General features: G+C 37.5%; 1 protein-coding gene and 1 pseudogene across 4 annotated transcripts in view; both read left to right on the forward strand.

Annotated features, from left to right (window-relative positions):
* The window catches only part of Tmem117 (transmembrane protein 117), a 569,660-nt gene that overhangs the window by 182,085 nt on the left and 371,167 nt on the right, over positions 1–16,408 (forward strand). The window lies entirely within an intron of this gene.
* LOC147821496 (small ubiquitin-related modifier 2 pseudogene) overlaps positions 1–16,408 on the forward strand; it is a 99,392-nt pseudogene that overhangs the window by 44,056 nt on the left and 38,928 nt on the right. Inside the window, exon 1 of the transcript XR_015446951.1 lies at positions 1–16,408. This exon is cut by the window's left edge and continues 44,056 nt beyond it; it is cut by the window's right edge and continues 38,928 nt beyond it. The product of XR_015446951.1 is annotated as a small ubiquitin-related modifier 2 pseudogene (transcript).

A 16,408-nucleotide genomic window follows, 5' to 3' on the forward strand; every position in this document is an offset into this window, starting at 1 on the left:
ACAATTGAAATCCAGGTTAGGTTTGTTTTCTCTAGTTTTGTTAGGAATGCTGATGGTATTTTGATTGGGATTACATTGAATCTATATATCAGCTTTGAAAGTATTGGCTCTATTTGCTCTGTCTAACCTGGAACTGGGGATACCTTTCCATTTCTGATGTCCTTTTGGATCTCCTTTTTCAGAATATTGTAGTTTTTGTAAGAGAGGCTTTTCACTTCTTTAAGTTAATTCTGAAGTATTTAATATTTTTGAAGCTATTTTAAATAATATTTTTTCCCAGTTCTTCCTTGGTAGGCTCATTATTGGTGTACTGGCACATTATTGATTTTTGTGTGTTGATTTCATATCCTGCTACTTTGCTGAATTTATTTGTACTAGCAGTCTTTTGGTGGGATGATCTGGGTATTCTATGTAAAGGATCATGTCATCTATAAATACGGATAGTTCAACTTCTACCTTTTTATTTTTTATTTTTTTGGTATCAGGGATCGAACTCAGGACCTTGTGCTTGCGAGGGAGGCGGCAGAACCACTGAGCTAAATCTCCAGCCCACTTCTACCTTTTTAAAAATCCTTAGTATGCATACCCTTTTTGTTTCTTTTTCTGGTCTGATTGCTTTGGCAAAAGTTTCAAATATTGTGTTGAGCAGAAGTGGTGATAGTGGATATCCTTGTCTTGTTCCTGATTTTAGAAAAAAAACTTTCAGTTTTTCCCCATTTAGTGTGATGTTGGTTGTAGCTTTGTCATAAATGGGTTTTATCAGATTGAGATAAAGTCCTTCTATACCTATTTTCTTTAGAGTTTTTATCATGAATAGGTGTGGATTATATCAAAAGCCTTTCCTGCGTCTGTTGAGATGATCATGTGATTTTCGTCTTTGCTTCTAATTATGTGAAGTAGTACTTTTATTGATTTGCATATGTTGAACCATCATTCTATTCCTGTGATGAAGACTATTTTGGTAATGACGTATACTCTTTTTAAAGATTTATTGCATTCTGGTTGCCGGTGTTTCACTGAGGACCTTTGCACCTATGTTTATTAGAGATTGGCCTGTACTTTTCTTTTTTAGTTAAGTCCTTGTCTTCTTTTGAAATCAAGATAATGTTAGCTTCCAGGAATGAGTTAGGAAGTATTTCTTGGTTTTCAATTTCATTAAAAAGTTGGAGAAGTATTATCATTAGATCTTTCTTGAAGGTCTTATAAAATTCACTGGAGAATGTGTTCATTGTATTCTAGGCTTTTCTTAGTTGGTTAGCTTTTTTTGGTACTGGGGATTGAACTCAGGACCTTAGGCTTGCAAGGCAGGCAGGGGCACCACTGAACTAAATCCCCAACCAATTAGTTTTTTAAAAAAAATTATTGCCCCAATTTAATTGTTACTGAACTATTGTGTTTTTATTTATTTATTTATTTTTTTATTACTTAAATTCTTTTATTGGTATATTTTAGGTATACAACACGTTTACATTTCTCATTGGGAACTTGTACCCAATGATGCATCTTGGTTCTTATTTTTTCCCCATTTCTAGCCCTCTCTTCACCCTGTCCACCCTTCCCTATTTACAAAGACTTTATTTCCATTTTTTCCATTTCTCATCATTTTTCTTTTCCATTCTTCCTTTCTCCTGCCCCTCCCACTCCCCTACCCCTTTGGACTTTTTCTTCCTATTTTGCATTATCAATTATTCATTCTAATCATTGGTACATTTTAGGTATACAAATAATGACATTCATCATTGGAAATTTGCACCTTTATGTAGTCTCTCTTGGTTCTTATTTTTCACCCTTGCCCAACCTTCCCTTCAACCCCTCCATCCCTCCCTATTTACAAAGATTTTGTTTCCATTTTTCCATTTTCTCATATGAATTCCATTCCCTTCTTCCCTTTCCCCTAGCCCTCCCACTTCTCCTTCCCCTTTGCCCCTTTTCTTCCTATTTCACATTATCTATTGTCGTTGGTTTCTCTAGAGGGAAACCGGAGACCCCGGAAAATACCAACTTTTGAAGAAAGAAAAGGAGACAGCCTGGGGGACGAGCAGCAGTTTAATTCCTCTGGCACTATTGGACCATCACAAAGGGAAGAAACAAGGCTTTTATACATGTAGGAAAGCAGCTTAGTTATTCTGGCTATCGTCTTTCTGATTTTCACCTCTGATGATAACCAGTGACTTTAAGTGACTCACAAAAGCTACAGGAGAATTCACAAGTCCCCTGTTTCCATTCACCAATCCTGTACATCAAAGAGCGCACCGCAGCCCTCTTCTTATCAGATAGTATCAAGACAGCAGGACGACTTTAGCCAAAAATCAAGCCCACGGGCCCACCATAAACATCACAGATGTGCATAGTGAGTCCTATCTCTCTTACCACCCTTAGAGTCATTGGGTCGCGGTCCTCTGATCCCGGAAAATGGTAAATAAGAAAACTAGGAAAACCTGTTTTTCTCCTGTGAGACTTTTACAAGGTCTCAAAGTTTTCTGGCCTTCTCTTAACAAATAGACTTGTGGAATTTCCCAGAAACGACTTAATTCTCTTAGTTAACAAACTTCTTGTGAACTAGATAGCTGAATTCTACCATTTCCCACAATCTATTGTGTATTTTAGTCCTTGTTTGCACTTTAAGGTTCTCACACTAGAGAAACTATTCAGTATTTATACATATGTGTCCTATTTATTTCACTTAAGAACATTGTCTCAATGTGCATCCATTTAGATATAAATGTCTCTAATTTCTCATTTTTTATGGCTGAGTAGTACTCCATTTTATAAAACAACTACATTTTCTATATCCAGTCTCCAGTTGATGGGGATTTGGGGTGTTTCCAAGCTTTAGCTATTACAAATTGTGCTGCTATGAACGTGGGTGCACATATATCACTGTGGTATGATTCTTTTAATTCTTTGGGGAAGATACCCAGCAGGGAAATAGGTGGGTCAAATGGGACTTCCAGTCCTAGTTCTTTGAGGTATCTCCATACTGATTTCCACAGTGCTTGCACCAGTCTACACTCCCACCAGCAGTGGAGCAGGGTTCTTCTTTCCCCACAGCCCTGCCAGCATTTGTTATTGGTTGATTTCATGATAGCAGCCATTCTTTCTGGAGTGAGGTGGAATCTCAGCATTATTTTCATTTGCATCTCTCGAATGACCAGTGATGTTGAACATTTTTTCATGTATTTATTTGCTGCTTCTACTTCTTTGTCTGAGAAATGTCTGTTCATTTCAGATGCTCATTTTCAGATTGGTTCTTTTAATTTAGGAGGTCTGATCTTTTTAAGTTCGTTATAGACTTGAGATAGTAGACCTTTGTTTGAGTAACAGCAGGAGAAGATTTTTTCCCACATTGTGGGTTGTCTCTTCACACTGTTGGTGGTTTCTCTTGCTGTGCAGAAGCTTTTTAATAAGAAGAGATCCCACTTGTTGATTGTTTGTGCTAGTTCACTGGCAACTGACGTTTTGTTCATAAAATCTTTTCCTACACCGATGTCTTCAAGAGTTCTACCTAACCTCTGTTTCAGCCGGTTCAGCGTTTCTATTTTAATATTTAGATCTTTAATCCATTTCAATTTTAGTTTAGCGCATGACAGGAGATATAGGTCTAGTTTTAATCTTTGGCAAATTGAGACCCAATATTTCCAGCCCCATTTATTAAAGAGGCTATCTTTCCTCCACTGAGGGTGTTTGGCTCCTTTATCGAAGATGAGATGGCTGAGTGTGTCTGGCGTTGTTTCTGCGTCTTCTAATCTGTTCCACTGGTCCTCAGGTCTGTTTCTTTGCCAGTACCATGCTGTTTTTATCACAGTAGCTTTGTAGTAGAGTTGCAAGTTGAGGATTGTGATAGCCCCTGCCATGTCTCTGCTACCTAGAATTGCTTTTGCTATTCTGGGTCTCTTCTTGTTCCAAATGAATTTTTGGATTGTTTTCTGAAGGTCCATGAAGTATGCTGCTGGGATCTCAATTGGAATTGCATTGAATCTATATAGCAGTTTTGGAAGTATGGCCATTTTCACTCTATTAATCCTTCCTACCCAGGAGCAGGGGATGTCTGTCCATTTTCTGATATCATCTTCAATCTCTCTTTTCAGAGTGCTATAGTTTTCAGAGAAGAGATCTTTGATTTCTTTCATTAGGTTGATTCCTAGGTATTTCAGCTTTTTGAATGCTATTGTGAAAGGAATTATTTGCCCTATTTCTCTCTCAGTGAGTCTGTTATTCATGTAGAGGAAAGCTATTGATTTTTGTGTGTTGACCTTGTATCCAGCCACTTTACTGAATTTGTTTATTAAGTCTAGAAGACTTTTGGTGGAGTTCTTGGGGTCTTCTATATAGAGTATCATGTCATCTGCAAATAATGACAATTTGACTTCTTCATTTCCTATCTTTATTCCTCTTATTTGTTTCTCTTGTCTAATTGCTGTGGCTAATGGTTCTAAAGCTATATTGAACAGGAGTGGTGGTAGTGGACATCCCTGTCTTGTTCCTGATTTCAGTGTGAAGGATTTCAGTTTGAGCACTTAGTATGATACTGGCTGTTGGTTTTTCATAGATGGGTTTTATCAGTTTGAGGTAGAGACCATCTATTCCAATTTTTTGTAGGGTTTTTATCATAAATGCATGTTGGATTTTGTCAAATGCTTTTTCTGCATCTATGGAGATAATCATATGGTTTTTGTCCTCGGCTGTATTGATATAGTGTATTACATTGATTGATTTGCGTATATTGAACCATCCCTGCATCCCTGGGATGAATCCCACTTGATCAGGGTGTATGATCTTCTTGATGATCTTCTGCATTCTATTTGCCAGTATCTTATTAAGGATTTTTGCATCTATGTTCATTAGTGAGATTGGCCTAGAGTTCTCCTTTTCGGTTGGGTCATTCTCTGCTTTGGCGATCAAGGTGATGCTTGCTTCCAGGAATGAATTTGGGAGTATTGCTTCCCTTTCAATTTCATTGAAGAGTTTAAACAGTAGTGGCAATAGTTCTTCTCTAAATGTCTTGCAGAATTCAGTAGTGAAGCCATAAGGGCCCAGGCTTTTCTTAGTTGGTAAGTTTTTAATTATGTTTTCAATTTCATTGGTCGGTAATTCATATGTATGGAGGAATCTGTCTATTTCTTCTGTGTTGTCCATCTTATTGGTGTATAGGTTCTGGAAGTAGGTATTGATGATCCTCTGTATTTCTGCTGGGTCTGTTGTAATTTCACCCTTTTCATTCCTAATTGCATGGATTTGGGCCTTTTCTTTCCTTTTTCTGATAAGGTTTGCTAAGGATTTGTCAGTTTTGTTGATTCTTTCAAAGAACCAACTCTTGGCTTCATTGATCTTTTTGTATTGTTCTCTTAGTCTCCATTACATTGATTTCTCCTCTGATCTTTATAATTTCCTCTCTTGTATGAGCTTTGTGGTTGTCCTGTTCTTCTTTTTCTAGAAGCCTGAGGTGCAGCATCAGGTTGTTTAATTGGGTTCATTCTGTTTTCCTAATATGCGTATTCACTGCTATGAATTTCCCTCTTAAATCTGCTTTCATTGTGTCCCATAGATTCTGATATGTTGTATTGTCATTGTCATTTAATTGAAGGAACTGTCTGATTTCTTCCTTAGTTTCCTCGGTGACCCATTGGTTTTTCAGAAGTGTGTTTTGCAATTTCCACGTGTTTATGAAATTTTTCAAGTTTCTTTTGCTATGGATCTTAAATTTCATTGCACTATGGTCTGATAATATACAGGGGATAACTTCAATTCCTTTGCACTTACTTTAACATGTTCTATGTGTGAGTATGTGGTCTATTTTGGAGAATGAACCACGTGCAGCTGAGAAGAATGTCTATTCTGATTTTGTGGGGTGGAAGACTCTGTAAACATCTGTTATGTTCATTTGTTCAAGAGTTTGATTGAGTTCTAGTATTTCATTACTTATCTTTTGTCTAGTTGATCTATCTATTTGTGACAGTGGGGTGTTGAGGTCCCCCACTACAATTGTATTAGTGCATATATGACTTTTCATGTCTGTTAGTATTTGTTTTATATAGTTGGGCTCACTAGTGTTTGGTGCAGAGATATTTATGACTGTCACCTCTTCCTCTTGGATTGTTCCATTTACAAGGATGTAGTGTCCTTTTTTGTCTCTCTTAATCAGTGTTGGTTTGAAATGTACTTGATCTGCAAAGAGGAGAGCTACTCCTCCTTTTTTTAGGGTTCCCATCATATTGAGTATTGTTTTCCACCCTTTAACTTCTAGTGTATGAGTTTCGTTTTGAATTAAGTGTGTTTCTTGTATGTGGCCTATTGTTGGATTTTGCTTCTTGACCCATTCTGCGAGTCTATTTCTTTTGATTGGTGAATTGAGACCATTAACATGGATGGTTATAGCTGAAACTTGTTGACTTGTCATTGCCATGACTTTTTCTTTTTGTTGGGTTCTCTCCCTTTACATTTAATTTCTTGTCATGCCAGATGCGTTCATTCTGCTTTGCTTTCTGGGGTTGTGATCCTCAATGTCTGTTCCTAGGATATTGTGTACAATTCTTTGGAGTACTGATTTGGTATTCATGAAGTTCCTAAGGCGCTCTTTGTCATGAAAGTATCTTATTTCTCCATCCATTTTGAAAGATAGTTTTGCAGGGTACATCAATCTGGGTTGGAGGCTGTTTTCTTTTAGGGCTTGGAATATGTCACTCCAAGCTTTTCTTGCCTTAATGGTTTGTGTTGAGAAGTCTGCTGTGATTCTGATGGGCTTTCCTTTGTATGTGATTTGTTTCTTTTCTCTAACTGCTTGTAGAACTTTGTTCTTCTGTTGAGTTTCTGGAATCTTAACAATTATATGCCTATGTGTAGATTTATTTTTTTTTAATCAAGGCTATTTGGAGTCCTATATGCCTCACTTATCTGTATGTCAAGTTCTTTTCCCCTGCTTGGGAGGTTTTCTGCCATGAATTCTGTGAAGAGTTTTTTTATGTCATCTGCACTCTCTCCTTTTCTTTTTTGACTCCAATCAGTCTTATGTTATTCTTCTTTGCATCTTCTAGCAGCTGCTGGATTTATTTCTTGTGTCCCCTTATAATTTTGAAGCAATTTTTCTTTTCCTGGTCACTAATTGCAATCTTATGTTCTATATCTGAAATTCTGTCCTCACATTGGCTCATTCTACTGTGTAGACCTTCAATGGAGTTTTTCATCTCCTGGAAATCTATTTGCATCTGTTTTATGGATTCCATTTGTTTCCTATATTGGGATTCCATCGGGTTCTCTCCAGATTTATTAATCATGTCCTGCACTAGGAGCACAATCTCTGCTGTTATCTGAGAAATTATTTCTGATTTCATTTTTTCCAGATCCTTTTCTGTTGCCAGTTCAGGGGGTCCAGGTGGAGTTTCGGAGTGTTCCATCTCATTTCCCTTTGAGGTTGCTTTAGGTGATCTGGAAGTCTGGTTTTGAGACTTATTTACGTGTCTTCTTAGTTCGACCCAGGAGGGGGTGCTGTTGGCGCCTGTGTGGCTCACCGCCTCTGAGATGGGAGAGATGGGACAGTGGCCCAGAAGCGCCTTCCTCTGGGCCAGGAGTGGTGGGACAGGGGCTCAGAAACCCCTTCCTCTGGCCAGCAGGGGCGGGACGGATGATGGCCCGGAAGCCCCTTACTCTGGGGCGGGAGCGGCGGGACCTATTAAGTGCTTTTATAACTTCTTGGTTCATTTTTAGTAATTGTTGTAGCAAAGGTCAATAACAACTTACTTAAGTGCACCATTTAGTTAGATTGAGGCTTGATTCCCAATGAAAGTCACACCACGCCGCATGAAAGTGAAAGTAAAGATAGCTTTACTACAAGGTTAAGCAATGAAAATATTAAAAAGAAAGTATGATGAATAGAAGTAATAAAGCACCAGTCGTCAGGCCGTGCCTCAACACCTGAAGACAACCCAAGCGGCAGAATCCCAAGGAGAGGGCAGTTGGTTGGGGTCCCGCTGGGCAGAGAAGTCCTGCACCTAGTTTTAATGTATCACCAGTAGGAGTAGCAACTTGGCTCAACACCTGAAGACAACTGGGGAAATCCCAAGACAGTAGTTGGTCTGGGTCTTGCATGCAAAATTCCTGCATGCAGTTCTAAGAGTCTCCCAAAGCTCGATTTTCTCCTGTTAGCTTATCTATCATGTAACACAAAGGTGGCCTCATGCCAATAAGGCGTATGTGTCTTAGGAGCCTGTTCTCGGCTCTGGCTCCTTTTCCCAAATATTTCAGACTGTGGTGTTTATTCCCTCAAGGGCAAACTCTTGGAGGGTAGCCAGCCCTCCTCCTGGCACATACAGAGTGAACACTTTGCTCATATGAACTTGAGAACTCTTTCTGTGCTCCCTTCAGTAATTTATATGCATGTAGTAATCTATTCATTTCTTTTTGATTCTCCAGTTTGTTGGAATGCAAGTGTTCTGAATTGTGGTGGTGACCATTGTTATTTTGACATTGATTTGGATCTTTTCTTTCCTTTTTTGGTATAGTTGGTTAAGGGTTTGTGTGTTTTGTTTATTTTTTCAAAGAACCAGTTCTTCGATTCATTGATTCTTTGTATTGTTTCTTCAGTCTCAATTTCTGCTCTGACCTTTATAATTTCCTTCTTTGTACCAGCTTTAGATTTGGTTTGTTTTTGTTTGTCTAGGACCTTGAGGTTCATCATCATGTTATTGTTTTGGATCATTCTCTTTCTGATGTGAACATTCATAGCTCTACACTCTACATTTTCACTTTAGGACTATTTTCGTTGTATCCCACAAGTTCTGGTTTGTTGTACTGGCATTGGTACTTGATTATAGGAGTTGACTAAGTTTTTCCTTAATTTCTTCTCTGACCCACTGATTATTCAAGGCTGTATTATTTAATATCCATCTGTTTATATATAATTTCTATATTTTCTTTTGCCATTGATTTTTAGTTTCATTGCACTATGATCTGATCATATGCAGGGGATAATCTTTACTCTTTTATAAATATTTAACCATGCTTTATGTGCTACTTTGTGGTGTATTTTGGACAATGACAGGAATAAATCAGTACTTTTCAGTAGTAACTCTCAAAGTAAATGGTCACAGTTTCCCTATCAGAAGACACAGATTGGTAGACTGGATCAAAAAACAAAATTCAAGGGTATTCTGTGTAGAAGAAAAACAATCTAAAAAGAAATTCATAGATTAATAGATTGGAGAAGGTTCTATGTGCTGCTGAGAAGAATGTTTACCCTGTCATTGGGTAGAACACTTTGTAAATATATATCAATTTCATTTGTTTGACAGTGTGGTTCAATTCATATTTCTTTGTTGACTTTTTCTCTAGTTAATCTATTTGTGATAGTGGAGTATTGATCCTCCTCACTATAATTGTGGTGATGAATATCTGACCTTTTATGTCCAGTAATGTTTATTTTTTTAGATTGAGTGTGCTGATACTCAGTATATATACACTTATAATTGTTGCCTCTTCTTGCTTCATGGTTCCTTTAACCAATATATTGTGACTTTGTCTCTTCTAATCAATTTTGGCTTAAAGTCCACTTCATCTGACAATAGGGTAGCCACTCCTGCTTAATTTTGGGATCTTGTTGCTTGAAATATTGTTTTTCATTCTTTAGCTTTTGATCTATGAACTTCTTTTTATTTGTTTATTTTTTTAGCTTTAGTAAAGTTAGTGAAATCATTTAATGAATGGTTGATAAGATTTGACATATAAAAATTTTACCCAGTTAGCTCTTTTTTGTAATTCACCATTTTCCTTCTTTTCTTTAGTTATTTTTAAAATTTTTATTTATATTTTGGTACCAGGGATCGAACTTGCGACCTTGTGCTTACAAGGCAGGCGATGGAGCCACTGAACTGAATCCCCCGGTCCTTTTTCTTCTTTTCTTGATCCAAAGAATATTACAGACATTCTGTTAACTCAGTAAGTTTCTTTAGTTGTTCTTTATTATCTTCAGATTCTTTTTCTGTTTTCTCCTCTTCATACAGATATATTCTTTCTTTTAAATGATTACATTCACCCATTAACTCTTTATTTCTGTCTTCTAGCATGAGAGTTTGTTTTCTACTTTCACGTTGAAGTGTCTTCACAATACCATGAAACTGGTCTTGGATATTAATTACTGTCTTTTCTTCACAGTCAACTTTGTTGTGAGCATCCTCCAACTGCTGTCAAAGCAATGCATTTTCACTTTGCAGTTGAGATAATCTCTCTTCTCTAGAGTCCTGCTTTCCCATGTATTTCCCTTGTTCATCCTGATACATGTGTTTAATTTCCTTTGACACTGTGTTTGCTCTAGGTCTCTTTGTATCTGTTCTAAACTGAAATCTTTTCTCTAAGAGCATCTCTTGTATGATGGAGATCAATTTCTAGGCTACTGAATTTTCTTTCAGCTTTGGAAAGCTGTTGGGAAAGCATCTCATTGTTATCTTTTAGGTTAGATATATCAAAATTCAGCTTGTCCTGTAAATGAACCCACTCATCCCTTGCTCTCTGGAAAGCAAGTGCCACATCTCTTTTTGATGTATGACTTTCATCATAACCGTGTACAGCAGCAGCCAGTTTAGAGTGGTATGATTCAAATTCTGTTTCCAGTCTTTTCTTGATTTATTTTTCTTTTTTAAATTAATTATATTGGTACATTTAAGGTACATAATATAATGACATTCATCACTGGAAATTTGCACCTTTACATAATCCATCTTGGTTCTTATTTTTCCCCCTTCCCCTGCCCTCCCTTCAACCCCTCCACCCCTCCCTATTTACGAAGACTTTGTTTCCATTTTTTCATTTTCTCATATTAATTCCATTCCCTTCTTTCTTTTCCCCTAACCCTCCCATTTCCCCTTCCCCTTTGCATCTTTTCTTCCTATTTCACATTATCTATTATACCTTTTAGTCCTCATTTACACTTTCAGTTTCTCACATTAGAGAAACTATTTGGTATTTACACGTGTGTCTTATTTATTTCACTTAAGAGTATCACTTCAATGTGCATCCATTTAGCTATAAATGTCTCTAGTTTCTGGTTCTTTATGGCTGAGTAAAAAAACACTATTTCTTTATCCAGTCTCCAGTTGATGGGCACTTGGGTTGTTTCCAAGTTTTAGCTATCATGAATTGTGCTCCTATGAACGTGGGTGCACATATATCACTGTGGTATGATTCTTTTAATTCTTTGGGGAAGATACCCAGTAGGGGAATAGCTGGGTCAAATGGAACCTCTAAGCCTAGTTCTTTGAGGTATCTCCATACTGATTTCCACAGTGGCTGCCCCAGTACACTCCCTCCAACAATGGAGAAGGGTTCCTTTTCCCCCCACAGCCCCACCAGCATTTGTTACTTGTTGATTTCATGATAGCAGCCATTCTTTGGGGTGAGCTGGAATCTCAACATTGTTTTCATTTGCATCTCTCAAATGACTAGTGATGTTGAATATTTTTTGTTTTGTTTTTCATTCTCCAGTTCAGAATTTAGCATTGTATTTTCTACTGTCAGACTATTAAGCTGTCCATTACACTGAGATATTTTTCCCTCATTCAGTTTTATTGTCCTTTGAAGGTCATCATTCTTTTCATGTGCAATTTCAATATCTTGCAGATATTTCTTTTCCTTTACCTGGTTCTGATTTTTTATTGCATCTATTTCTAGTTTTAACCTAAGAATTTCATCCTGAAACCTGTGATTTTTATCCAGTAGATCTTCATGACTAATAGAAACCTAATTCAATTTATTTCTTACAGTCTTCAATTCAATATCTAGTGTTCTAAGAGAAATTTCAAGTTGCCGTTTTGCGTCAACTTCTTGATAATATTGCTTTTCTTTTTTCCTAACCATTCTTTAATTTTTTTCATAAAACTGATCAACATTTCTCCTCTTCTTGTTGTAAGGTAAATCTTAAATTGCCAAGTTCTCCTTCTTGATGTAGTTTCTCATGTTCTAACTGTGATTTCACTTTTTTCATTTCTGTTAGTTTCTTCTGTAGGCTTCTAACCTTATATTCTAATTTTTAAGTTTTTTGCAAGGTGCCTATAAGCATTTCATCATGATCTTTTTAAAGTTTTATTGATGTTTTATATGAGTGTAACACATCCCACATTTTTAATACACTAACAGAATCGTTGTACTCCATTCTGAGTTGTTCAAATAGCAGCAAAATATTCTCATACTCAGGGTAAAGCAATTCACAGTCCTCTGAGGCTGCTTCAGATGACTGAGATAAGTCAAGGTCATCCACACCATCTATCTGGTTTTTCAACTTGCTCTTTTCATTAGATGTTTTCTTTGTGGACCTTCCTTCATCTTCATCTGTATCGTGCACCAGAAAGGGAACTGGCCTTCTCAAACACTGGGGAAATCACGGATAATGTGGAGCTCCACTGTTCATTTTCATTTTTCTTTACTTTCTTGCCTCTCCACCAGGAGTCTCAGGTCTCAGATGCCCTGCGGAGGTGGGGATGGGTTCTCTGGGTCTGCAGTTTCTGTTCCCCCACTCCAGGGACCTGGCCTCCTGCTTCCCTCAACAGCAGCTCTCCAGGTCTGTACAGGACAAAGCCATGCAGCCAGTTGGCCTTAGTCTGAACATCTTTTTAGATTGAATGTTTTCCTTCTACACAGAGTACCCCTGGATTTTGTTTTTTTGTTTGTCTGTTTGTTTTTTGATCCAATTTTCCAATCAGTGTCTTCTAATTGGGACTTTGTGACCATTTACTTTGAGAATTATTATTAAAAAGTGCTGACTTATTCCTGTCATGTATTAATTTCTTGTTGGAGATCCCTCCCCTTCTGCTTAACTGATGTCCCTACCTGATGTATTCATTGTTTTAGACCTTTTGGGACTGTTGGTTTCATTATTTCTCTTTAGGATGTCCTCAAGAACTTTTTGGAGTGCTGGTTTGATGGTCATGAATTTCACGGTGGTCTTTGTGACCTTATTTCTCCATCATGTTTGAAAGAGTTTTGCAGTGTTTATCTGTCTGGGTTGGAAATTGTTTTCATTTAGGGCTTGAAATGCTTCAATCCAAGATCTCTGAGCCTTTAATGCTTACATTGAAAGGTCTGCTGTAATTCTAATGGGTTTACTTTATAAGTGATTTGTTGCTTTTTTTCTAACAGCTTTTTGGATTCTGTTTTTGTGTTGGATTTTTGAGATTTTGACTATGCTGTGTTGTGAAGAGGCTTTCTGATTTCAACTATGTGAAGTTCTATATGCCTCACTTGTCTGTATATTCAATTCCTTCCCAATATTTTGAAAGTTGTCTATTATTTCTGTAAACAGATTTCGTATGCCATTTGTGCTATCTTCTGATTTTTCACTAATCCAATTAATCTTAGATTAGTGTTCTCTGTGTCATCTATGAGCTGTTGGATCCATTTTCCATGTTCTTTTGTGGTTTTTAAAGTATAAAAAGAGGAAAATTTGAAATATAAGGAACAGGAAGATGAGGAGAGAAAAGTGAAATAAAGTATTCTATTAAAGGATAAAAGAACTTAAGTTAGATAAAAGTAACAGAAAAGAACAAAGAAAAGGTAGAAGAAAAAAGAGTACAACATGAAGAAAAAAGAAAAAACCAATCCCCCCAAAGCCAATGAAGAAAAAGAGAAATGAGTCCAAAATATTCCTCTGTTTCTTCTCAAAGGCTGCAGTATATATCCACCATATAAGATGGAGAGATAGTCATTACTAAGACCTTTTTTGTTTTAACACTCACATTTTTGTGTATGAATGCTGAACCCTGCCCTGCCTTTCCTGATGGGGGTGGTGGGTCTTACATCTCTGTTCACTCCAACCATTCCCAGTTTCCATGTCCCTCTGTGCACCCCAAGATATAGCTTTATTTGCCTATTTTTATGACCTGTGGGTTTGTGAGGTGCTCCTATTTCTACTTCAGAGTCTCCTCTGTTGTAAACCCTAGGCTGTGGAAGTCATCCAAGCTGCAGCATATTCCTGATCACTTTGACAGATGGAGAAATCAAACAGACTATTAAGCTCTGTGTTGGATGTAGGCAGTGGGGCCAGGGAGTCAAGTAGTCACTGGATTTAATGCCAGGACTTTTAGACACAGCCCCCTCTTAAAGCCATACATGACCTGCCTGGTTTCTTACCATTGAGGGTGGGACTCCTGTGTCCTTCCTGGCCTGAGCATAACTTCTCAGGAGGTCTACATCCAGCCTGTATTCTCTCCTTATCTGTTCCTTGTGGCTGTTTCCCACCCAGTCACTGTGGTAGGGTGACACCAGAAACCCTGAAGTGTAGTTGTCCTGTAATTGTTTTGTAGCTCGGTCTTAAATAACCCATTTCCAAACTGGCTATTGATTAAACCCTCTCAAATCGGGTAGATTTCTTTTTTTTAACTCCAGACTGCCATAAGGAAGGAGTTACTTTCAGAATAAAACCTCATGCTGTTTTTGTGGTTTGTAATAGCCATGGACTTTTCTTTGGCAAGCACTGTTGGCCTGGCCCATTGTTTCTCTCTGGAGCTGCTGATCCTCTGTGGCTTACCTTGTGTAAGCAGAGACAGGTCTCCCTACCCAGAAGTTGGGGTAAGCTTTCCAGACTGCTTTGCTTTTTTCTCTGCACTGTGCACTATTTGTCCAGCATCTCTGTAGTTTTTAGTTTTCCTCTTAATCCCTGTGATCTGCTTCTTTTTTTCTTTTTGAAGTTGCTGTTTTCTAGGCATCTCAATTCCAGGTCCCAGAAAGGCTGTGTTTTGTTACTGGTCTTTAGTTCACCATTTTTAGAGGTTACCTCAATTTTATAATTTTCTATTATAAAACAATTAATTTTTTAAAAATTTAAAAAGCTTAGAATTTTTTCCTTGGTCATGTCTAGTCTATCAGTTAGCCCAGGAAAGGCATTTTTCATTTGTGTTACAGTGGTTTTCATCACTAGTATTCAAAAAAATTCTTTTTTATAATATCTGTTTTCTACTGATGTTATTCATTTGTTCTTGCAAGTCATTTACTTTTCCCGTTAAGCCCTTAGTATGTTGGTGATGATTTATAAAAATTCCTGGTCTGACAATTTTAACATTCCTGCCATATTTGATGCTCCAGTTGCTTGTTCAGTTCTCTTTAAACTTGTATTTTTTTACTTTGTAATTTTTGTGTTGAAAGGGGAACATGTTGTTCTGGGTAGGAGGAACTGTACTGTGCATGCAAAATGTGCTGGTTGAGTGTGAATGGAGGAGAGAGGTTTACAGTACTCTGCTGAGCTGTCAGTCTTTTATTGAGCCTGTGGCCAGGACTGTGACCTTCTCCTATGCTTCTCATTGCCCCCTTAGGTGGGAGGTGGTGGTCAGAGAGAGCTATAGTTTGGCCTTTCCTTTCCCCCAAGTAGGTTAGTCTGTGTTAAAATTCCAGGAGGTTAAGTTCTGGCAAAGTAGTTTCTCTTAAAAGCAGGCCTTGTGAAGAAAAATAACATATGGTTTTATACTTCAAAGGGTTTCTTTCCTCTTTCTATTGGAATCATGAAATGTTTTTCACTGTGTGGACCTAGAGGTCAAACTCATGAAATTGTGGCTATCTGCCATGACCAGACCTCCTGGAGTCTTTTAGTCTCAGATGTGTACATTCTGTGTCTCTAGTGTTTTATCTATTACAATTCAGGTTGTTATACCTCAGCAATGGTTCCTAAGGAGGTTTTGACTCTTGGAATTTGGCTCTGGTAAATTGTAAATTTTTGTCTCTCCCTCTCTCCCTCTCTCCCTCTCTCCCTGACTATATCCTTTTTAAAAAAATTTTATTTTATTGGTACAATTTAGGTATACAATATAATGACATTCATCATTGGAAATTTGCACCTTTACATAATCTCTCTTGGTTCTTATTTTTCCCCCTTCCCCTACCCTCCCTTCAACCCCTCCATCCCTCCCAATTTACAAAGACTTTGTTTCCATTTTTTCACTTTCTCATATTAATTCCACTCCCTTCTTTCCTTTCCCTACCCCTACCACTTCCCCCGTCTCTATCTTTTTTGAGACAGAGTTTCTGTATGTAGTTCATGCTGGCTCTGAATGCACTATGTAGTCCAGGCTGGCCTTGAACTCTTAGTGATCCCCCTGCCTCAGCCTCCCAGGTGCAGGAGTTACAGGCATGCACCACTATACCTGACTCTCTTTCTCATTTTAAAAATTATTACTAGTATTTGTTTGCAACATATTATGAATACATTCATTGTGGGGAATTAGTATGTATGCATATTATGTCTTAATCATTTTTACTTTCCATTCTCCTCATCTCCCTCCTGTCTCCCCCATCTCCAGATCCCTTTTCCATCTCCACAAAGTCTACTTCCATTTTTCTTATCATCTGTCTTTTATTTGTTCTTTATTTATACTTTAGATTTTTCCATATAAGAGAATCCATGCAATATTTAAACTTTTGTGTCTGATATATTTCACTT

Source organism: Heterocephalus glaber, unplaced genomic scaffold (assembly GCF_053883595.1).
Source record: "Heterocephalus glaber isolate CG9 unplaced genomic scaffold, H.glaber_assembly_v1.0 deba00001733, whole genome shotgun sequence".
NCBI classification, from domain to species: Eukaryota; Metazoa; Chordata; class Mammalia; order Rodentia; family Bathyergidae; genus Heterocephalus; species Heterocephalus glaber.